Source organism: Atta colombica, unplaced genomic scaffold (genome assembly GCF_001594045.1).
Source record: "Atta colombica isolate Treedump-2 unplaced genomic scaffold, Acol1.0 scaffold32, whole genome shotgun sequence".
Lineage (NCBI taxonomy): Eukaryota > Metazoa > Arthropoda > Insecta > Hymenoptera > Formicidae > Atta > Atta colombica.
In genome coordinates, this window is record NW_017259426.1 from 2047818 (window position 1) to 2074090 (window position 26273).

The 26273-nt window shown below is 37.3% G+C and overlaps 1 long non-coding RNA gene across 3 annotated transcripts in view; it reads right to left on the reverse strand.

Moving 5' to 3' along the window:
- The window catches only part of LOC108690388, a 315031-nt gene that overhangs the window by 251419 nt on the left and 37339 nt on the right, over positions 1–26273 (reverse strand). For all 3 annotated transcript variants that reach the window (XR_001931879.1, XR_001931880.1, XR_001931881.1), the window contains exon 3: positions 9837–9880. This is a non-coding gene — a long non-coding RNA (uncharacterized LOC108690388). The remainder of the gene's footprint in view (positions 1–9836; positions 9881–26273) is intronic.

Genomic DNA, 26273 nt, shown 5'->3' on the forward strand with positions numbered 1-26273 from the left:
TATATATATATATATTATTAGCCACCAAGACCTGCCTTGATCATTGAATATGGTTTTCTTCATTCATTTGCATTGAATCTTCTCGGTCCATTTTCACTTTATATATATGAAACATTTGACAAATTAAATTTTATAAAAAAGAAAGCTAATGTCCTTTTTTAAAATTCTGCTTTAAATTTTATTTATACGTTACATGTTAATCATGTCAATTTCTGTAGTCTGATAAATATCAGAAATATCGAGGATTATGTGTTATGATGGATACACGATCCGTTTCAACGGATAAATTTGACCGCACAGGACTGAAAAACATTTCATTCAGCTTACATGATGTCCAGGCAGATGCTGGAGTAATTTCGACCACGTCACGAGTTTTTCAAAATGGATTATTATATCCTCCTTTCTCCATCTCTCCTCTTTTTTTTCCACTGCGAACGTGCTTGAGACTCTGATCCGTGGATTTCACTGAGTAACGTAACCGCGATTCTACGAAGATCGGTGGCAAAACAGCCGCCAGCTACCTCAATCCACCCCGCCATCCCGAGGCAACGAGGCGTCGTTGTGACGTATCGACTTCGCAGAAGTGCTGGACGTGTTCCTGCTCGAAAGCGCCGTAATTACGGGTATCTTTTATAGGCAGGAAGAAGATATTTATACAGCCGACGTGCTGGATGATCGAGGAGGCTCTCTCACTCTCCCGACGATGACGCGACCTTTTCCGTATCAACCAGAGGTGGGATGATCCACGGTCGATCCAGCCGGACCACGATTCTAACTTAGCAGTATTTTTCATGTACGGTATGCTCGGTAAATTAAGCGTCCATTCAACGCCATTCGACACCGAGAATGCTTCTTGCGTTCATGACGTTGTTTGCTTAAAGGCACAATGCTGCTGTTGCGCGATGATAAAGCATCGTTAAAAATAACTGACGTGATCGAAACATATAGCGGAATAACGAAAGCACCTGTATAAATTGAATATTCAAGTGCAAAGTGTAAATCAAGTTTATAACGACCATATCTTAATATATTAAAATTAGATGGTTATATTGAAGTATATTTTTGATAAAAATTTCTAATCTTTCTAGTTGTACAAATTAAACAATATCATAAAAGAATACACAATTTTATTATTTGATTGTAGCACGTGGAATTTTTAGCGCCTATTTTATAGGCGAGAGAAAAGCAAAGTCGGGAAGTGATAGAGAACGCGCGCGAGGGACAGCGAGTTAATTTCATAGCTGATCACCCCGAGTAATCCAACCGGGGGCGATGCCGCTGATGCGGAAAACAAAGCTGCAGGGTGCGACGAGTCACCCTACCAAGCTTTTCCGAGTCGTACGTCATAAGTGCTTCCGCGCTAGATTCATCATCTTAGCCGACCGGCTTCCAGCAAGGTTATCCACTTTTTCCACCCTTGTCGACGACGGTAGACGGCACGGTGACGGGGATTATTCTGCTTGAACCGTCCTAAAATCTTCTCTTCTCGAAGAAAAGGATATTTCTCGCGTAGAGAAAAGCTCTACAGAATTTTTCTCTTAAAACGGAAAGTACCTCTCCGTTAATCGTTTCAGCATCTAATACTACGCAGTCCTCCGTTATTGCATAAAATCCCATGATTCTGACAATAAAAGTGTGCGAGAACCGTGCGTTTATTTTCATAGTTTTGATGTAAAACCTGATCGAATCATATTCGTACATAGACAGAACATAGACTGTGATATTATTTTATTGCGCACATCGGTTACATAATGCCTTGACATTGTTCCGCATGTACCAATGTTATCTGTTACGCTGCGTCGACACGATTCAATGTGCTCGTATACGGTACGACCGCCGCGGTAAAAATGCTCGCGTGCTTTACTCAGTCTCGCCGTTTGTTTTTACGAGCGCGTAAACGAATAACGTTAAGCCGCGGCGTGTGAAAGTTACGAGAAGCTCGACTCTCGTGTGATATTCAAAACGGGCCCGGAGGTAATGCGAATAAATGCCAAGAAGGAAGGATGTATAAGGGTGTAAGTATTGCATACACACCACAGAACCCTAATGGTGACTGCTTACGAGTTGATTTATTTATCAGAGTGGCAATACCATGGTGAATCCACCCTAAGAGCATGCCAGATTAGCCTGGAGCCCTCGTGTGTATCTTTCTCGCGGCTCTATGGACGCATAATAGACACATGTGATAGACGAGAGAACGAAACAGCGTGACACGCGGAATAAAGTATTCCCGAAGACGTAAAAAAAGCAAGAGATAATATCATATACGAATGCATCCTGAACTAATTCTAGAACTAACATAGAAATATCCAATTAAACATCCAGTACAAAATAACCAATGTGTTCTTTAAATTTGAATTTCATTTAAATTTTTACCAAAATAAATTTCAACTAAAATTATGTCTTTTCTACACTGAAAGAAAACTATTCAGTATTTGTGACTGTCATTAGATAGTAAAATAATTATTGTTAGGAGCGCCATATTTTTTTGTATAATGCTAGCAATAATAATTATATTTACGATTCTATGTATCAAAATATATTTTTCTCTATAAAATTGTAAATATAATTATTAATATTACGAGATTAATATATTATAGCATGTAACTATAAAAATGGATCCTCCTAACCATAATTATTTTATACATACAATTATAATCATAAATATATATTTTTCTACAACTAACTCTACTTTTGTATTCGCTAATTTTATTGAAATTCATGTCAATGCAAAATTTTCAGAAAGTATTTGGAAATGATAAATCGCCGATTCAACGAAGTTACATTATGCGCGACATAGTAAGTCGGTCTTGGCAGAAAGTCACTTGATATCTGGATCACCTTCCCATAATCTACGATAATCTCATAAATAATGTGCGCAACGTGCGCTCCGCTCGTTCGTCATGTTATGAAAAACAAACTCGTTTACGTGCTCGCGCATTAAATCCTCGGACCTAGTCGATGAGATTCTCAAGTCTCGTTCGCATACTTCGAACATCCATGAAAATGCATGTACGGGCTTTTATCAGCATTATGACGCGTATCACTTCCACGAGAAGCCTATTCTACAATGCATGGTGGCAATGAGCGATCGTAATCGAAATTCCATTTCTCGCATTGTGAGTTAGAGCCCAGGTGAATCCCGATATGCGTTCAAATAAAATCTAACAATGGCCGGCCGGGTCAACCTATCTCTTTTTTGTTCTCTCCAAAAGAAAAAAAAGGATTTTTTTTTTACCGATTCGAGCGTACACAAAAGCACGTGTACAATCGTACGAGCGATGCAGAGACGCCAGCGCGAATGACCGCGTCATCCATATATTCCCGGCTAGACCTCGATTTTCATCCCCTTCGTCGACGGGACCGCTGAAGAGCAGAGGGGGGGGGAGGGTGGGGAGCGCGTGGACGTGGGGGGAGGGGGGGAGAAGTAGGTGCCAGATTCGCAATGCGAGCGAATTGACCTCGCGATTTGACGCTACGCAAACGCTCCGGCCAATTATCCGCAGTCTCCCCCCATTTTTCGGATTTCATGTCCATTGTACATCCGACCCCTATGCGGCAGAGAATGCACATCGTGTATTCACTCGGCTAAACGTTCTTGCCCGTTTCGTCGTACAGTTTTGGTGTTGCAGCGCGTGTCGTAACAGGCGTTATACAATCAAACGTTACGTCGGTGATGTCTGGATCGTTGATTGTCCTTTACGCTTTCAACTCTCTCCCACGATATCTTTCTGAAATCACGATATCACATGTGTTCTGCGATCGTAACAGCGAGTGAATGGGATGAATTGGATTAAAATTAGAGCTTCACGTGTCAAAAAAGGAAAAAAAAACGACAAAAGATTATATAAATGCGAGAAGAATATAGCGGAAAGAATTTGCTGAAGTGTCTAATTTAGCTAATTTATAGATCTAAAAATAATTATGACTATCAAAATTATTATATAAGATGTTCAAGTATAATGAGCAATACTGCAAAAAGTTTTGATTTTCTAATATCAGCTTGAGAATTCTATATAATTATTTCGATTGTCTAACAAAATTATTTTTACACTGAGAGAAATGAATTTGTTATAAAAACAAAAAAAAGGATGATAAATGTATTGATTAATAGAAAAATGGATCAATCAGTTTGCGAATAGTTTCTCATTATTCATTAATGTAACAAATAATATTTATGATACAAATCACAATCAGTATTGCTAGCAAATAAAAGTCTATCAAAAAATAGGTTAAGTTTTACATAAATTGCTTCTATCACTAATAATATATACTAATAATAAATTGATTGGAATAGCAGTTAGACTAGCATTAATTATAAGCACAAATATATAACAAATATTAAAACAATAATTTGTTGTCACTATCTACAAATCTTTTGTTAAAGATATTGACTTACTAAAAAAAAAAAAAAATCCTTACTTTCAGTGCAGATCTGTATTTAGCTAAAGAATTTTTTAGATGCTTTATCAAAATCGTACTTTCCGTGATAAACTGTAAATTAAAATATACAAAGATCTAAATTTATTTAGAATTTTCAGCATTCAAGATTGAATCTGTCATATTCACGTTACGATAAAGGCAGAAAAGTTCGACGCTCTAAATTCGAAGACACGTCATGCTTGGCGACTCCGAAGATGTCAGTCTTCTCTCCGTTCTGCCATTCAAGACTTAGACATTCCCCTTTTGCTTGAAAGGACACGCGAGTTCTTGTCCAAATCTTTTCAATACATACATATGTATTATGTACACAAACGAACACGCGGGAGCATCTAAGGGGCGTGCAGGATTTCCTTGTCACAAAAGTTATATCTATTTGCGAGAGTAGAAGAGAAAAAAGAAAGAAAGAGATGGGACAAAGCAGCCATTTTATTACGGAATGGCAACACTTAGGCTTACACGAATCTCCTTCCGTTTTTTTTTCACTGTAATAATATTTTCCCCTTCGTCGTACTACTTGCTAATTTCTGTTACTTTGTACCTAATAGAATGCTAAGAATAATTTCTTTTAAAATAGAATTTATATGTTAACAGAAATTTAGTTCTCTAGACTTATAAGAGTTATACAAATAGCTATCGCATGTTTTAATATGATACTGTTTTTACGATACTGTTGGTTAATTATCCGAAACATTTAACGGCAGCGAAGTTATAACTAGACGCTTGCTCGCGGCAAAAGTGCAGGTGAAAAAAAATTGAAAATTTACTACGGCTGCGCTATAACAGAGTGTTATAGAAACAAAATTCCGCCACAACCTCCCAGTATGTTCAACATAGTCAGTATTACCATTTTATTCCGCTAATGCTTCATGCTGTATCTACCGTATTCGCGCTTTTATTCGTGAAACAAGCGAGGTTTATATACGGAACACATTCTGCATTTGAGGCAAAAACATTGATGTTAATGAACAGCGCATGATGAGAAAAAGTAAATCCTATGAAATCGTTCGCACGCAATAATTAAATATTATTGTAGAGTAACAGAGTGAATCGCGAATCGTATTCCCTTGCGCATCACGATGCATTTCCGAAGAGTAAATCGCGAGAAATGAGAGCTGGAAAAAAAGGCCACTTCCGCTTTTGACAATGCGGATCTCTTCGGGGACCAACGAACCGGCCGTCGCTGTTCGAAGAGCCCAAGTGCAGACGGGTAACGGGGAAGTGGAAAAAACGGGCAAAACATGGTCGTGTCGACGTGTCCTGTCGCATATTTTCTCGCCGCGCGCCGGTAATCATAAAACTCAAACCGCGCGCGTTATATGTATAAAACTGAAGCGGCGCACTTTTCCGACCAGTGTACATTCGAGTCCTCGCTTTGAATACAGCGCCCGGAGGACGGCAATAAAGAGTTTTGACAAACGGGCTAGACGCGCGAGCGAGCGCGACGCCGGGCGTCGCGTCGCCACCCACCACGGTACACAACTCGGCGTCAGTGTGTGCACTGCAGATCGCGTGGCTATGTGCACCGCCTGGCTTTTTCATTCGGCCGGAAAAACGAATGAACGTCGGCCGTGACGACAAACGGCGGGTACACGTCGAGTACATGAATACACGAGCGGCCGTTTATACATTTCGCTCTCCGACTATATTGCAGCTGGCATATTCCGGCGTGCTTTTGCGAGATCGTCTTTGGGAGGAAAATCGCTGGGAGGGAGATCGAGATCGATGGTTTGTTTATTGAAACAATTAACAATTCTAGTACAATCTATCGTGTCGCTTTCTTTTGTTAATGATCGTCCTTAAAATCGAAATAGTTTTCACTAATATTTCAAGTGAATGATAAGTGACTTCATATACGTATGCGATTTAATTTTAAATATAAAGATAAGCTACTATATTGCAAAGAAAAATAAATTTATCATTTAAACGTATAGAATAGTGATATTTTTACGAAAAATTAAATCACACACACATATGTATATGAAAGTACTTTTTATACATTTGGATTTGTTATGTTATAGGATCTCAGATTATAACAATATCTAAAATCGGGAAATAAGACATCTTTTAGATAGCTCGATTTTTATTCTATATTGTCTTTTACATTCTAAATCCAAGTGTGTAATAAGTGCCTTTATATGTATGATTTATTTTTTTCGTGATAAAAATTTTGAACTCTCTATTCTCTAGGATGTTATATTAATCTAAGTGTGTACATAAGTATAATTTGGTGCGTAAAACTCCCGTTTTAGACTTTGTGTTACCTGAGATTAAAAATAAAAATTCAACGGGATTTACAAAATAAACACATTTCATGCAAAAGCACGGTCCACTTTTGGTGTCTAATTCACTCCGTTAAATAATTTTTTTTGAGAGAGAAAAAAATCGCGCTGCTGACTTTTGTAATTGTTTCCATTCATCGTCGGCACGAGTCGTGCCAATGCACTCTCTGTATGCTCTTTTTTCATATTGTTGGGAAAAATAAATGAACGTCGGCGACAAACGAGGATGCACGTCGTCTACATGAATACAAGCGCGCAAACCTTTACTCTTGCTCCTATTTCATCCTCTGACTAACGCGAATTATGACTATAGCCAAAATAAAATGCTTTTTCTTTTAAATCGTAATGGTAAATTAAAAATAAATTTCTCTCGTCTGATTTTGAATACCTGTGCGAGATTCAAATCCAGATATGTCGGCGGCATTCATCATGTTGGGAAAATCATCAATGCATCGCGTTTTTAACGCCCATCGAATTTTCATCGACGAAACAATTACCACATCTGCGACGAAATTTTTGTCATTCCGGCATCAATATACAGGTTTAGCTGAGTGACGACATGTTGTATCACACGAGTAGTACACGCACATGTCCGTATATGTGTATATATGTCCGTACCTACACACTCCACCCATTTCCTCTCATCATTCGGCGTGGCCGATGGCACTTCACCCCGCACATCGGAATCATCCAACGATGAAGCACTCGATTACTGCATTAACAATGCTACTAATTCAGCAGTGTCCCGCCAAAGCCCCTCGCGCGTACTCACTCTGACCCTTCCCCCTCCCCTCCTTCACTCTCTTACATTCTCTCTCTCTCTCTCTCTCTCTCTTTCGTTCGATTCAACTGGCTCGAATTGGAATCGATATCATATCGTTACTGCATCCGTCCGACCTCGCTTACGAGTGTGTGTACACGGCTTTCGGCGTGGCTGCTGACACTCGTTTTCCACTGGGCCGTTAAAACGGTTAAAACGACCACACGACCGATACGTCATTCCGCAATGTTCACGACCGGCCGTTGGGCGCGCCGAACATGATCGTCGGCCAATCGTAATCGCTGACTCCCGATTTCCATCCGTAGTAATGAAATCGTATCGCTCGCTACCGCACGTTCAACCATCGCATTTATTCGATACCTACATCGAGCGCTTTCACGCTTCGTTCGCTTTTGTATATTGCGCGATATGTACGTGTCTTTCATTCTACGAAATGTATCGCTCAATCCTAATCTTACGCGCTTTGTCGCCAGCGTAGCTAGATATTCAGTTATTACGTACGAATAGATAGAGTGAAATTTGTTTCGCTTAATTCGAAATTCTAAACGCTTAAAAATTTTCCTTTTAATTCATAAAATACTTATAAACAAGAGTTGATATTGAAATCTATTGTATAATTACTGAAAACTAATTTTAAGGTAATAATTAACCTCGATGAAATGATTTATTTCTTTCTCCAGCCTCTTGCTAATTTTCGATTAGCAGCACAGAGAGTAGAAAATTGGATTCCGTCTTAAGGGGATCCTAAAGCAAAACTCAAACTCCGAAGTCACTAGAGGTCGCGCTGCGCGCCGCACATCGACATGTTTTTATATACTACACATCAATATCTCACGCAATCAATATCGCACGTATGATACACGCAGTCACACATTCGTGTAACAATCAATTTTCGTATAACAAATTCGTCGCAATAAAGCATCTAAGTCTAATTCTAAGAACTCGATTATTTGTTCGTATAAACTACGTCTGGGAATCACTATTTCGTACATATAGATTGCAAAGCATTCATTTCAAGCAAATGTTGTCACGACTTGACAGCTGAAACGCCATGTTTCACTAAGAAATGGTAAAAAATATATCAATTTTGATATTTTTGATCGTTCTAGGCATAGACTCCACTTCCCAGACACGTATTAATGCTTATATACTTTAATTCTGGAAAACGATTTTCGAATCGGTGAAAGAGAAAAAAAATATTCATTATACAAAAATTACATTTAATTTATTCGATAAAACAGGAGACTTAAGGGGATCTAAAGCCTCCTGTTTTACCATGTAAGCACGTATAATTTTTGTATAAAAAATACTTTTTTTCTCTTTCCAATTCGAAAATTCTTTCCTAAGATTAAAATATACGTATTAATACGTGTCTGAAAAATGGAGTCTATATCGAGAACCATAAAAAATTTTAAAATTGATATATTTTTTACTTCTTAGTGTAACATGGTGTCTCAGCTGTCAAGTCGTGACAACATTTGCTTGATATGAAAGCTATAGGTACGAAATAGTGATTTTCAGACACATAGGTTACACGACAAACAACGTCGAACAAACGAATTCTTATTTAATTATACTTAGATGCTTTATCGCGACAATTTGTTATACGAAAATTGACACGTACGTGTGATTGCGTGTATCATAGGTTGCGTGAGATATTGCTCTGATAGTATAAAAATGCACATGTCGATGTGCGATGCGCAGCACGATCAGCACCTCTACTGATTTCGTCGGAATTTTGCTTTAGGATCCTCTTAAGGGGATGCTGGAGCGACGACCGAACTTGATCGATGTCGATGAAACAGATTTTTAATTGTAAATAAAATATTATGTATATTAAGAAAAATCATTAAGTAAAAAAACGTTACGTACATTTCTTGCTCTGCTATATTCTATATATCATATGAATGCGAGATTAATATACTCAAATCATACTTTTCAAGCCATTTCTCTTATAAGTTTTCAAAATCATAATTTGAACGTCTCTCTCACGATATCCTTATAAATTATTCAAATATGAAAAAGTACTTGTTTAGATACATCCTTGCATTCATTTATATGTATATATGTGGAGGAAGTGAATCTACATAGTAACAGAAAACTGTAATTTATTTTTTTTTTATTAGGAATTTTCATATCGGTTTGTACTTTTCCAAAAGTATTTGCGTTTTTTCTTATTCTGGAGAAATTTTTTATTTTGTATAAAGGTAAAAGTAAAATAAAACGATTTGAAAAATACGAAATTACGGTCCATTGGTAACTCCAGCATCCCCTTAACATTTCAAATACGAAGTACAAGCTAATTATCATTTTATTTGAATTGAAGAACTTACCAATCGTTATTGCTCCTTATGTATTCCACCGAAAAATTCTCCATCTGAAAAAAAACGATTTTTTCAGATTTTCTGCAGAAATTCCGATTCCATATTTTTTAAGGTTATACAGAATTTCTGAATACTAATTAAATATCAACTCTTAAATACTATACTATGACAACACATTTACATGACGTACCCAACCGATTGCTTATAACTACTTTCATAAAAATAGATATATTGTAAATAATAGTTTTTCAATCGAAACATGACTTTAACAAATATATTTAAACAAATGTATGGATCTTTATTAAAAAAGTTATAAGTAATAGAAAAAGCATTGAAAAAGCATTAAAAAAAAACTCATTAAAGAAACTCGGTATGTCATATCAAAAGATGTTTAAGGGTTAAAATATATGTAGATTTTATGTTAAATTTAATTTTAAAAATTGTGCGAATTGTGTGTGTGTTATTCTTTATTATGACTCGATGAGATCTTTTTACGCGAATAAATACGGGAATAAAATTGTAGTAAAAAGAGTCAACACGCCTTTTTCAGTCACATCGTAAACCCGAGTGCATGTATCATATGTGTTATGGCCGCGTGGTCGAATCAGAGGTACATCAATTACTGCAGGTATCTCTTTAGGTGCAACGACGCGCGTAACGTACGCGTGGCGCAAGACTTTACGTCGATATAAACACAGTTGGCAGTAACCGACAAGAGAAACGCGATCGTATGGCTGCTGTGGGTCGAGCGGCGCGGTGCGGCGCGGCGCAACGCGTTCCCCACCGTCGAGGCAATGAATACGAATAGGTTTCGAGATACGATCTCTCTCGGGATACGCGCGGCACGCGGGAGGGGTTAAATTAAATGATTTGCATAAGTAGGTGGGTGTCGACACCGGCAAACATTGACAAACGCGTGTGCCGCAGCACATGCTTTCTCGCTTCTTCGCGCTTCTGTTTCACTCGGTCTTGCTTTATCCCCCGTCAGAAAAGGGGAGATCTCTCTGTACGAAGTTATAAGAATATATTATTACGAGTAATGGAAGCATACCCCCCCGAGCCTCAAACCTACGCTGTAAAGCAGTCGCCAGATAAGAGCATCGAATGCACGAGGCGACACGTGTCGAACGGAGTGTGGGTCACTGATACAGCCATTCGCAATTACACTACACACGTCATTGCAAAAGCCTTCTATCGGGATGTTACTCTTTCGGATTTCGCTATAAGAACCCTTTGCTCCGCTTGTTTAGAGAGCAAAAATCTATTTTTTTTAATTTTACAGCGTTTTTTGAGAGTTGTTAATTCATTATTTGTAAGATTTATTTATTATTTATATTCGTTGCCTCAAAGTAAGACTTATTTATTATTTATATTCGTGGCCTTAAAATATGACACCTGTTTCAGCACCACTAGAGTGGCTTTTCCATCCTAAAGATTAGAAGTACATAGATTTGTCTATTCATTTGAGTTTAATTCATCAATTTCCGCCGAAATTCTAAACGATCTGCAATCGATCTACGACGAAGTGACAGAAAAGACGTATCTTTTAGATTCCCCGAACAATCTCTCAGAGCGTAACCTACGCCTCCCTCGATCACTTCTCAAGCGTGGTATGTTTGCTGTTGTTGCGACAACGGCGTCACGTGTCAATTCGCATTATTACTATTTGTCGAGGAGAGTATATCGCGGACGACGAAGAACGTACGCAACGATGGATCGGCTCGACCCTTCGTGGGAAAAGCCAACGTAAACAAAATAAAATAGAGATAGATAAAGAATGGCGCGCGCGAATATCATAGAAGAACCCCTCCTCGCAACTTCCCTTGTATCTAATCCCGGATTGACTCGTGTCACTTATTAATATTTTATGCAAACACCATGATTTACGGTTGGGCGCGCGGAGGTATTACCCCACCGTCAACCCTCTTTCCTCTTAGAAAACCGATAACCGCAGACTCGACAATAGCCTTATCTCCCTGTATCGTCGTGACGAATGACATTTGCGTCTTGATTACGCCGGGATATCCATTTATGAATTCATTCGCACAGAATTATTAATTTCTGTCGCTTGCGGGTGTGACAAAACAATGTTTCGCTCTTTACACAGACTCATTTTGCCGTTTTCTTAGCGATTCAACCATGATTTTAACAAATTAATTTCTCTATAAGAAATTACAATTTTCTTAGAAATTCGATGATTTTAAATTCCTTCTTTAACGCTGCGAAAAGTAAATATGTTACATTTGTGCCTTAAAATCGAAGAATTTTATTCGTTGTTATCGCAATACCGGCAACCATTTTCTGTACGCTTTCCCTCTCGTTTCTGTTCCTCAAGATTCCTACCCCAACTCGCATAGTGAAATCACCAGTAGGATGCTGATGGGCACGGGGCGGTTAGAAAAGGCGAAATCTGCAAGCCAAAACGAATCAAAGTAATCCTCCGTGCGTTCTCGAAAAGCACCTTCCCTCTCTCCCTCTCTTGCTTCAGTGATTCGACTACAGTAAGGGCGGAGTACACCCTATATCCGGAAAAAAGCTCACGACGCGATCGATGAGCATTTCGTAAATGGATCTCTCTCTCTCTCTCTCTCTCTCTCTCTCTCTCTCTCTCTCTCTCTCTCTCTCTTTTTACGCCTTCCACTTGTCGCAATAGCGGATGGTAATTTCTCAGAACCTAAAGTTAACAATTTTTCAAGTACTTAACAAGAATATGACAGAATAAAAACAAACCAAAGTAAATAAGATACTTTCTACATAATCTGCTTTTAATATAACATATAACATCCCATATAGGGCTTTATAATCGGTTCAGTGTTAAGCTATTATTGATTGTCACAGTTCAGATACTGGCAGAGTACTACTAGATAATAATTTGGATCTAGTATTGGCAGATGGTATTGGCTCGGTCATTTTAAGCAGTCATTTACCAATGATGACCCAATACTTATTGACAATACCTTGGCCGTCAATTGGCAATCATATAAGCGTTGGTTTGTCTCCTGATAATATCCCATATGGAATAAACAAATGTTTGAAAATTAAATATTCCTTGATATTAATACAATTCTTTAAAATCAAAATCAAAAGCACGTAAACTATTATTTTTGTACAAAGTTATATACAATAAATCGATCATATTGAGAAAGTTTTCATATTACAATTAAAACAACATTAAGTTTTGTTAGACTACACACAAAACCGCCCCTGACTACTCGTACTTTTTTCTTTTACCCTCCAATCTATTCCTGGCCGCGTGAAGGCAGACGCGTCGCCACGGTGGTAGTGGCGGTTCACCACCAACCGCCCCTTTCGTTCCTTCTGAAGGAACAAAAGTATCTTCTCCTCGTCGTTCTTCTCTGACTACTGCCATTGACTATGCTATCCTCCCAACCCGTCCCATCCAACCCCGTCGCCGTTGTCCTTCGAGAAGCCCTCGTCGCTTTAAATTGCTGATGAGCATTTTTAGATTGGTTACGTTAAGTGAATTGGTACATAGACACTCCTGTGTTCTCTCGATAAAAGTCTTTAATGAATCCAGGAGGAAGATGGCCTTGCGATAATAATATATTGCTATCATCATATTATCGCCGCGTATTAATTAGCAATACACATACAAAACATATATGTATATAATAATAATCCTTTCGAGAAATCTTATAAATTTATCGAGATATCCTCTTACAAGTTCGCAAGAAGTTGTAAATGTAAAAAATTAATTACTTGAAATGCACACGCAAGGATTCGTACCGGAGTACGAATAAATTCAATAAATGAGGTAAAATTATAATTAATATCCAATGTATGCAAGTTCAGCTTTGTGAGTCGCAGCTCATTATACTTATCACTGTTAGAACATACTGTATATATTAATTATAAAAATATTATATAAAGTTACTAACAGGAAACATAGTCATCATGCAATCTCAGTCGTGTTATCGTAATGAGAAGCATATAATTTCAAACATTTAGACGAGAACAAGTCTCAATATGTTAGATATATATTAACATCCTTGGGAAAATCTGTCGACAAACACGATTTTTCTTGAGAATATCAAAACGAAAAAACATATAATTGTCTCGGTTGAAATCACCGAGCATACGTAAATAAAACACAAACACGAACCAGGAAAAAAGTAGCGACGAGTTAATTAAAGCCCCTGCCCAGCATTAAGAGTCAAATCGAGAGAGATTCATCGCGTCTGTCCTTTCCTCTCCTTCTCCGCTTTCCCTTCGTCGTATCCTCGGTCATACAGTTTTTCTTCCCGTACGAATGAGCGAAAGAGTGCAAACAGAGAGAAAATCGCCGCAGGATGGGAGGAGAAGGGAAGGACAAACGGCCGAGGTCTGCCTTCTGGCTTCATCCGATAAAGGGAACGGGTAGTCGGCCGAATCCGTCCGGGTCCCAGCAACAACAATAATGTCGTCGTCAGTTCGTTAAGCGCTTCTTTCAGGCGACCTGCTCCTCGCCTCACCTCCGCGAGCCCAAAGAGATAACTAACGTTCTTCCCAACTACAAGGACGACGTCGACGACAACGATGACGGCCACCTACACTCGTCACGTTACATCCTGGCTGTTACGACACGTTGAGCCAACCGACTGCTTACGTGCGTGACTTTGTCACTTAAGATAATATCAAACCGTGAAGTCATTTATCACCTTTCAATTCCCACAAGAACTTCCAGCAGAGATATGCAATGCAGAGATAATTAACGGGATGCATCTCGTTCTCTTCGATGACTTTAAATATATCAATACCACAAATTTCTAATAAATGAAACGTCCAAACATGAAAAAAACGATTTTTTAAAATAGAATAACTTAAGTAAAATAGGATAACTTTAATCTAATCGGGATAACTTTGGTCCTAAAAAATGCTTAGGACGAAATCAAGACATATAATATCTTAAGATGTTTAAGACATTTTTAAGAGGTCTTAAAATGTTTTCAATTCACATTTTATATCTCAATTTTGACTTTAGTGTTTGGGCATTGTTATTTGGACCAAAGTTACTCTATTTTACAGAATTTAAAAATTTAATTAAAAGCAGATCTGAAAATAATTCCATTAAACAAAAATAATTATGTAGGGCTTAAGCTGTTTGCTAGAATATCAAAACTTTTTGCAGTATTATTCATTATGCTTCAGCATTCTACATAATTATTTTGATGATCTAACAAAATTATTTTCAAATCTAATATGTTTAGCTAAATTTTTAGATACGATAAAATTGTTTTTTCGATAAAAAAGTAGAATAATGTAGATAATGCAATTTTTATATAAATATTAATATAAGCATATCAAATATTTTGTAAAGATAATCAAACATTAAAAAGATTAATATTCATGTTGCTTAATTGTATGTAATCACGTTTGTCATTATGCCAAACTGGTTGCTCCAGTATCGATATATTGGGCGAGGAGCTCTTCGGCATAATCAATACTAATATCAGATCGTAGGGATAATATTTTAACATGACCATGCTAATTCGCCAATTTATTAAAGTCCGTAATTAATAACATTCATTTATGATTCATAGCGAGACAGTTCTCGTTCAGCTGTCGATAAAACCTCTAATAAATGCACTGGATAAGTATCATTATTGGAAATCTGCGACCATCGTTGTTGTGAGTGGCACGTGTGCGGTTTTACTCCGTCAATCTCACGACCGATCGAGCTTAGTTGATTGATTGCTGACGTATGATGAGTCACCACGATTACCGTACAATGCCGCGAGCCAAGCAAAGCGTCGTCTGGCAACGACGATAAGGCATATTGCTTGTCGTGCTGACTTTTCGTTAAACCGACGCATTCGACGTCTCTTACTGTCGCCTTCATTTTACGCGTTAACAAGCGTTTACGTGACAATCTACATCGCCGCGACATCTGCGACATATACTTGCTCGTGGCGCTTTACTGCTAACGGGAGCTGTCTCCGTTTCTGCGACGACAATATTCGAGAGATCGCTGTTCCGGCGATTCCAACTCGAATAATCGTGTCGACAGCATTATACAGGCGATGTATTATTCGGTAACATGGTAAAGCGCAACGCGCGTGTCTCGTTAACAAAGCCGGGACTCTCGATAGGTCCCCGCAACAGATGCGAGGCGATGTCAAACGGAGCATGCACGCGTCGGGGGTCAGACCAAAATGATTGACATATTTTCCACGGCGAAATCTCCATTCGTGTCCGCTGCACGCCGTTGCGTCGTTGTGAGGCGAGTGCGATTTCGGATGTGTGTCGCTCCTATAAATTTTGATTTCTCGATACTTATCTTTTGAATCCAGAAGAGGAAACTTACTCATTGACTGATTTCGTCATGATCTCGAGATTTCATCCTTACGCGAATAAATTGGAAAGTCGTCTCTCCACATGGACATAATCCTGCGATCTGACGGGATCACGGCTGATCCGCATAACAGTATTTTACATCTCGTTCGCTGGCAAAACGCCAGGCAAGATGTACACGAACCACGCCGATTTGATCGGCTGCTCCCTTGCTTGACGTGTTGCCGTGAATTTTTGTTCTTTCGAGATTATCCGTACATATCCCTTTTATACACGTGCACAATGCAATCTCTTAGAAATCGACTGCCATAATAAATTTATACGAGTCAGCAAAGTCAGCTTTAAGAAGATAACATACAACCGGGAATAGGACTCAGCTCGGCTCGCTCGCTCGCTCGCTCACTCGCGCTATGACTCGCGAATTCAAACTCACGTCCCTGGACGGATGGCTTTCAGCCTCAGTCAGAGAGGTATTGCCAGGATGTCCCGGGAGGATGGTAGTTGATCATAAATGACAGATGGACCGAGCTGGGCTCGTATATGCGTACGTGTACGTGCGAAGCCATAGATGAAACCTCACATCATGAAAATAAAAACTGTCATGTAACAAGTTAGCGCTCAGCTATGACAAAGAGCAACGAGAGAAAAGGGAGGAAGAGAGAGAGAGGCAGAAAAAAAGAGAGAGAGAGAGAGAGAGAGAGAGAGAGAGAGAGAGGGAGGGAAGGAGAGAGACAGCTGTGGAGATATGTAGTTAGACCGAAGGAGTGAGATCGTGTCGTGCGAGTAACGGAGATGATAACGACGTGATGGGCAGTGTCGAGTTTTGTGACATGACAGCAAATATACAACGCTTGGCAGCTGTATACGCGCGCGCTTAAGCGGATCTCTCTGTTGAGATTTGAAACGTAACACCCGTTGCAGAATACAACACTTCGCAATGTAGTACGGTACCGATTTCATTCGCCCCTTTCTCTTACCTCCTTGCGTCGGAAATAGTCAGGTTCCAAACTTAGCACGAACCCCTCCAACCCCTTTTCCCCTTAACTCCCTCGTCCTTAAATTCTCCTCGGTCCCCGCGACTATCGCACTCCCTTGTACATCTCAGCCTACGAAGCGGGGCGACACGTTTAATTGGTAATCCGTTTAAAGGATTAGTAACTCACGATGGGTATTAGGACGTGTCGCTGGTCCATCTGCAGCTTGTCCGTTTCGCACGGACAAGCCGAAGGACACGTAACCCAAGCGCCCCAGTAGACGCTCTTCAGCATTAGCGTTCGATAGCTTTCGTAATCAAGGTCGATGGCCTTATCAGAGTCATTCTTTTCGAGAATGATAAAAGAAAAAGAAACGAGGTGAAAGATTAATGCTCACCAAATGCAAAGTTCATCGATCGTTTGCTCGAAGTGAATCGTAAGATTCTTCGTAAGAATCAAAACGTTACTATTAAAGAAATAATTGTTATCAACAACTAAGAGATGTAGATCATGTTATTAGCCTAAGTAAAAAAAAATAAACCTCCTAGGTATTCGATTGTCGTAAAGATGGATAAATGAGAAAACAAATTGTGAAAATTTCTCCGAGACTGAATTTTCACTCGACACAAAAGATCGATTTAACCTTAGTTGTATTCTACTAAAAAGTGAGACCCGAGGGTATCTTCTTCCTCCGTCCTCATACCCCTGTCCCCTCACACGTTCGCCTTTTCTCTCTTCTCTAGTGTTCGACACGACCCCACGGGGTATGCTCACTTTTCAAACGAGCTTACTCTTTGCTACGCAAAAGCACATAGCCAGGAGGGGTAGAACGGGTTTGAAATCCGGTCTGATCTAATAGGGATTAACAGAGTGACAAATGTAAGAGTTAACGAAGGCAGGGTTGATGCTCTGTTTTCTGCTCTACACTTTCGAAAGCACTGATCTTGTCGAAAAAAATTCAACAAACAACTTTATTAAAGAACTAGGAAGAGGAAAACTAACATTTATACTTTTCCATATTTCTTTAAAATAAAAAAACAGACAGTAAGTCAACTGTGTGACGGTAAATAGTTTTTTTTAATGATGGATCAATAACGAATTAAAATAAATTAATACAGGAATAAAAAAAAGAAGATGTTAAAAACAGAAAAAATAAATTAAATAATTACATAATTAAATGTACTTAATAGAGAAATCAATTTCCTATATAAAAAAAACTTTAATCCCCTTCAGCTGCAAATTTAAATAATTAATATAATTATTTTTAATTATATAATGTAGTCTAATATGAATACATAATTTAAAAAAGAATAAATAATCAATTATCAAATTAAATCATTGAAAAGGTGATCCCGTTACACAATTAAAAACAAAAGATAAAATGTAAACTCACATAGGTTGAATAATCATTAAAATCCAAAAATTAAAAGTCTAATAGAACGTTAATCTCGATAAATCCTTTTTGATTTATTATAGAGAATTGTCCAAATGTTATGTCTAAGCATAATCCTAGATGAATCCTAAAAAACTTACATGGAATGACTTAATAAGTATTAATTAAATAAAAAAAATTATCATTTCATTCATTACATCAAATTATAAGATATAGCATATTAACAGGACTGTTATAAAGTTAAAATCATCTCGTTAAAATGCGTTTACGACTGCGGCGCCAGACGTTTGATGCAGATATATAGTTTGATCGAAGCACGATAATAAACAACGAGGCATAACAAATTATATAAAGAACGTTTGGCAAGCCGACTCACATTTACCAGGAAATCGATCCTCTGACCGCTGGCAACGTTCCAAACAGTTTGGCACACGGCTACATTTATATTCTTATGTAAGATTCGGGGTAGATACAGAACACACAAGGGAAGTACTTAAATTGAAGGGAGAACACGCAGCGGACGTTACAAGCTGCCTTTTGCTAGAAGAAAATCGACCATCATACTCAGATAACATGATGTTATAGAAAAGAGTGTGACCGCGAATCATCTTTACAAAATATAATTATTGTATGATACAATATTTGTATATAAAATGTTTACATCGTTCAATGCTAAAGACTTTTGCCAGCGATTAATCGGCACGGTCTTTGGGTGGCCGATAAGTATGTTGATCGAACAGCTTCACATTAAAAAGAATATCAGATCGTTCCGTAATAACGAGGACAGCACCAAGGCTGAAATTATCGGCACTTCCGACGCGTTAAACTCTCCGCATGGATCATCAATCAGCGACGGCGGTCAAGGGATCCACCTGGCCTAATTTTATCGATAATCTCTGCTGGTCCAATCTCGATCAAAAATTCCTCGTAATAATAGACAATCGTAAAACCGCAACGATCTACCCTCGGGTGAAATATATTGATGCCATGCTTAAAGGAATAGCACGAAAATGATAGAACGTTGAAGCGACGTGTAATTTCTTGATTCAATTTATAATTTATATAAATCGTTTGTTTTTTTGTTATATTAAAATATTAGCACTTTCTTAAAGATAAATAATTGATAAATATAATTATCACAATATTTTAATCATACATGTGTGCATTCATGTTGTATTATAATTATTATTTCAAGTACTTACAACGTAATAAATTGTTTTTACAAAGCAAGGTTAATCGCGCAGTTGTTTTAAAACCTAACCTTGAAGATACATATGTCGTGTAAAATATTCAGACAAGATCTACGCATTGCGGAGTGTCTCGTACACTTGTCGGGGCATACTTTGCGTTCAAAAAGCAGAAAGGGCGAACGCGCACGACATCGCACGACGTCGGCTATGCGGTTCGTAATAAATCAAATCGTGTTTTTCAAGGGTGCCGGTCGCAATCCATGAGTCTTCCGTGCACGAATGGTAATGAAAACCGTTGCATGATACAGTCCGATAACATTCCCCGCGACCAAAGAGACGAGGAACACGCGTGTCTCGCTTACGAAGACAACGACGACGAATCTCACAAAACCCATTGCTGCTGAGTACGAGTCTCATCTCTCGTATTCTCTCATTGCCCGTACTCTGCGCATACCTGCATACGTGCATTCGCAATCGTGAAAAAGAAACAGTCAATGTCTTTTCTTCAATTGTGCAGGATACATTTAACAGTTAATACGCGTACTTTGAAGACGATTTGTAAAAAATAATTTAATACTATGCCGCAACTTTAATATTAATTTCTATATTGTTAAATATCAAAGGAATAATGAAAATCCAATCCCTTGAGTTAAATAACATTTTGTTATTTTTAATTTCTGTGTTAAAATGTAAATCAATCCTTCTGTTTTAAAGTTTATATTAATGCTTAATAAACTAAATTAAGTCAAATTTAATATATTAATTGTCCGTTTTTTCATTTATTATTTTATACCTCAAGAGCCCAACTTTAATTATTCTTTTTCAAATTTAATATATTTTCTTGAGTTAAATTGTTCGACTCTATTATTTTAATTAAATTAATGACGAGGAATAATAGCAACCTACAGAAATGATTAAAAATAATTCAAATTGAGTATAATTTAACATTATAAATTCGATGTAGTCATCTTCTTCTTTTATTACTGCACGGAAGGAACAGTTTTATCGAAGTATCTAAAAATATAGATTTAGAGCTAGATATAGATTTGAAAATGATTTTATTGGATTTATTAAAATAATTACATAGCACGCTCAAGCATAATGTTGCAAAAAATTTTGACATTTTAGCATTCAATTTATAAGCGTCCTGCATACTTATTTTAATGATCCAACAAAATTATTTTCAGTATCTAATTAATTTGTAGATATTTCAACGAAGCTGTTCGTGTGCATGTATTATAAAATTTTTTCATCCGCCTCCTATTATTCAAGTTCTGTTGTATTAAAAAAAAATATTGCATTCTCTCAATAGAGTTATATTATTACTATCATTATTATTTCATATTACATCCTTTTACGTTATATGTCATCTGTTAATAAATGTATGAAGTAGCTAATTTGCTTCATTCGCGACATCCTCCTTCTCACAGTCCATTTAAGCGCTGTCCGCAAGTCCATTTCGCTGCCGCGATCTTTGTCTCTGTCATGCTCCGGGACAACCGCGATGTAATTAATGCGCGGTACAGCGGGCAGAAGAAAAGCCCGATCCTGTACGTCTGTCATGGAGGACTCGTCCGACATGGTAGACGGGCGAATGAACGCGACCGCGATGCTCGAAATGCATGTCCTCGCGTGAGAACCGACTTGTTCTTACGGTCCGCCGCCGGCTTCCGACCGACGTATGAATATTTGCCTGGCAGAATAATCGATCAATATATTATGGTGAATTAAAGCTTCAAGCGCGAGCTATTATCGCGAATTTCTGCATGATACCGCGGATGTTGAATAATATATCAGTTTATTTTGATATTTCCTTGAGATAATTAATTTGAAGAGTCGCGTTGCCATTTCATGTAAAATTATATTATAAGATTAATATTTCAAAAGAATCACAGAAAAATGAAGACAATGATCTATAAGAGAAATTGCATATTGGACACCTTATATCCGTTTGCTTTGCAAATATAATGACATGTTTAATTTGCGTTTAATTAATTCATCTATATAAGATAATCATTTCTCAGCTTCGTGCAAATAGACACTAAATATTCATACGAATTGGTTATCTGCTATGATGACCTCTCGTCATCTTGACGTATATAAAATTACTGTGAATAATAGACGTATTTAAAAGAACGAATATAGCGAATATTACATTGCCTAATTTCTCTCATCGGTTAATATCTTGATACCGATTTAATCCCATGGCATAATTTCAGAATCATAATGTCGATAAGAATCTAATAACGGTAGCCATCAAAGCTTTCAAGAAATCACACTTTGTCGATATATCCATCGCGTATCTACAATGCAATTATCATTTCTAAATCAAAATGAGATCTATGTTTGAACACATAATGTGATATCCAAAAACTGTCGATTATTTCCAGAGACTCAAAGATTCAAAGAACTGATATGATACGATTTGAAAATCTCATCGCGAATAATTCGATTCGAAACTGCTCGCCAGTGCTGACTATTCATTAACCGCTCCCGCTTATTTATTCGGCTGGGAGAAAAAAACCGCTGCTTGAGAGTGCAGACGGGATCTTCGAAAGGATTACGTGGCTCGCGCATCTCTCGCGAAAGGAACCACTCTCGCTTGCCTTCCTGCTCGCTCGTCTCTACCGTATAACTCGTTCTACCTTCGACCAACCTGCTGCGCTTTCAGTACCCGGATACAACCTGCCGTAGACGACACGCGCGCGATTTGCTCGCATCGGGTCCGAATTTTTACGCGTCTCATTCGTTCTTTCCTCTTTTCTTTTCATTCGTTCAAATTCGGAAAATGAAAAAGCGAGTAAAGAAGGTGACAAAAATCTCTCTCAAGTGACATAACACGTCAGGTAAGCGAGCGTCATACACTGTTAAATTCAATAATATCAAGTTATACCTTATTTGAATTATTTTTTATCGTTTCTGTAGATTGCCAGTGCTTTTACTCAATATGTCGTTAAAATTAAAATAATGAGTCAAACAATTTAACTAAAAAAAAAAATGTTTATTATTTACTAAGTATATATCAATATGAATGTTGCTTACTTTGAAACTGACCACAGAAATGGATTGATTTACATTTCAACACATATATAAAAATTAAAATAACAAAATTTTTATTTAAGGGATTAAATTATCATTGCACTTTTGATATTTATCAATGTATGCGTAAATTATATGATTCCAACATCGATATTGTATTTTTATTGATTTCTAATTCTCGCTATCAATATCATTATTTTTTTATTGAAATTTGTCTTTGTATAAAAAAAATAATTGGGAAGTACGAATTAAAAATTATAAATAACATTTCTAAACTCTTAGAGAGTGCTTTATTTGTCTCCGCTATTGAGAAATTGAACAAGGTTCTTCTTTCCTCTCTTCGCGAGGGATGAAATCTCAGATACCATTATTCAATCGGTGCGTGTCGTGAACGGAATGCTTAAACCGTGCTTAATAATGTGACGACGACAAAAAGCATAGAGTGCGTACCATACGAGACCGCACTCGGAATCGGCGCTTAGCCGCCGCAAATTAATATAAGCGATGGGGACTTCCATCTCTCTCGAATCGCTTCATCAAGTATGCGTACCGTGCGAAAGCGATCCGATTGCCATCTCGTCTCGTCTCGTGAAATTCCTCGACGCACATCGCGCCGCATCCTGATGATTAGATTTTCAAACTCACTACATTTACAGGAATATTATTTTCAATCTACGAGGCTTTCCACTAGTATCATAATGAAATCGCGTACGATACATATGAAGCTAAAATGATTCGTCTTGAAAAGAAAAAATTTTTAATATTTTTACATTTATTTTTAAACTAATATTTTATTTTTAATGTTTTTAGAAACCGCATTGGAAATAATGGTTTCACGATGAAATGATAACATTTCACTGTAACATGTATCTACGCGCGTTCTCTTTCAGTCACATATTTCGTCTAGGAAAGTGAGACGAAAGCGGGGAAGTTTGAGATGATTGTGACTCTCGACACTTTCTCCGGGAGTGCTTTGTAGCCTGTAAACTTTCTTCGTTCGACAACCCTCGGTCTCGACCGAGAAACGGAGGAGAATCAAGAAAATGTAGCAACGGTGGCGGCGATGATACGCGAACCGAAAGTTTTTCCGCGGCGGTAGCAGTGCAATCATTTGTTGAACACACTGCCAACAAATCCAATACTCCTAGCAAGCGGCGCGAACATGTGAATTTTCTTTTCTTCTCTTTCGCTGCTCGCTCGGGTCGAAGGAAAGTATATGTGCGCCGATACATACGAATGATACAAAGGAAGACACACACACAAATAAGATCGCGTTCACACTTGCATATGCAATGCTTATGTATGCATGTATTATACAAACGAGTTCATCCATCTCTCGGCATGCGTGCGTACCTGCGTGTATGTGCGCGCGCGCGAATGTCAAAGTATGAGAAGCACTTCGATCCTCGTGCTATTGGTTGCAGCATGTAATACACTTCGAATGTAATCATCTTCATCTTATTGATGTTAACGTCAATTTCGACAGGATAGACCGCTAAAAGTATCTTACATTATTGACGTTATTGCTTCTCTTAACGTGATAGCGATATATACAGTCACGAAACTAATTGTTCAGACAGAGTGCCATGTTATATTAATAATTTCTTTAAACTATTCAGGTGTTAAAATTGAGATTCCACGTATGCATTGATAGTTTTACAATTAGTTGTTCAAATATAAATATAAACTATGTAATGAATACGTAAAAAAATAATTTTTAATAACAGTTTAAAGAAATCATCGACATAATGCATTATCTGGAAAATTAGTTTCATGGCTTGAGCCAAAATAAAAACAAATCTTTTGTATGCATTTTTACTGAGAAAACATCGATATGTGTGTAAACGTGTATAAAAACGTGTATAAAAACATACATAATTTTGTAATATACAAATATTGAGAAAATGATTACACTCATATACATAGAAAATCAATTTTGCTAAAGTATTTAAAAATTTAACTTAATACAAATCTAAAAATAATTTTGTTGGACTATTAAAATAATTATGTAGAATGCTCAACTCAAATATAAGAACCAATGTTGTAAAAAATTTTAAAATTCTATCCAGCTTGAGAGTCCTATATAATTTTGATCGTCTAACAAAATTATTATTTTTGGATCTATAGCTAAATTTTATTTTAACAAAAATTCGTGTATACAAATGCAATTTCATGATATTCACTATTCTACGCGACTTTCCTCGGCGTCGTAGTTTTCTATGTCGAAAATACTTGTCGCAGATTGATTCTACGGAGATACAAAATTTGTTTGTATCAAGAGAAAACGCAAAGAAAATGCGCTTTTCCCTCAGCGATTCAACTGTGAATCCCGAAGCATCCAGAAGAGGGAAACGTGAGAAGACTCTGAATTTATTCGGATATACATTCCCGCGTGTGCGTATACGATGTAACGGCTGCCGCGCGATACCCGAAGGGCGTGGAAAAGGACCGATTTCTTAATATCCCCTCGGGACTCGAGGATCAGATAGATATCGGTTAGGTTCGGCTATCTATTCAATATGCCTCCATTATTTGGTAGGTGATAAGGTGGAACGGCAATCCGCCCCTCTCTCGATTTCAGTCCCGTCCCGCTTTTGCGTGCAGGGATAACCTGACTCGCACGACCTACAACTACATCTTCACTTCCCTGGGGAGTTTCGCGATGAACGATAGTCCTCTTACTCGCCTCTCTTTTATCTCATCGTAATACAGCTTTCGTTTTTGATAAACTTGTATCGTTTACATCATTCGCGCGAAGTGAAATTATGATCGTTAAATCAAAGTACTCGTTTATGTCAATTATATTAAAATCATTTTGCGAATGAGTCGATAATAACATATTAAGATTGAAGCCATTAATAATTTCAAAGTAGAACAGAATTTAAGCAGAACGAAGGTATTATGTTACAGATAAAAGAAGAGAGGAGAGAAATTTGTAGTCTTTTTAGTAAATATTATGTTCATGTTAAAAAAGATATACAGGGTATTCGTATAACTATGAATGATAGTATAACCATGAATGAAATTATTTTAGATAAAAAAATAAATCGAAGAGACTAGACAGAATAAAATTTTTTCATATGAAAAAATTTTATTTTTGAGAAAATCAACTTTAAATATTCACCGGATACAAATTTAATTGATAAATTAAAGTACCAAACACGTCAGAAAGCATTCATAGAAATTTATTTCGAAGAGCAGAATTGTACATTCGATAGAATGGGCAACATTTTTAACAATTTATAAAGTAATAGAATTTATCGTGAACATCCTGTTTTTATTGTATATTTTCGATTACAAGAATAAAATACAAACTCAATACAAGAAAACACAAACATGAGCAGAAATAATAATTTATAGCGAGATCCACGAAGTTGATACAAAGTTAAATGCACACATAACCGAAAATTTCAAATCGATTTTCTCAAAAACAAAGCCTCACATGAAAAAATTTTATTCTATGTTTTCAATATATTTTTTTCATGTAAAATCGTCCTCTTCCCGATTGTACCATCAATTCATGTGAACATTCTGTATATATAAATAAAATTATATATAT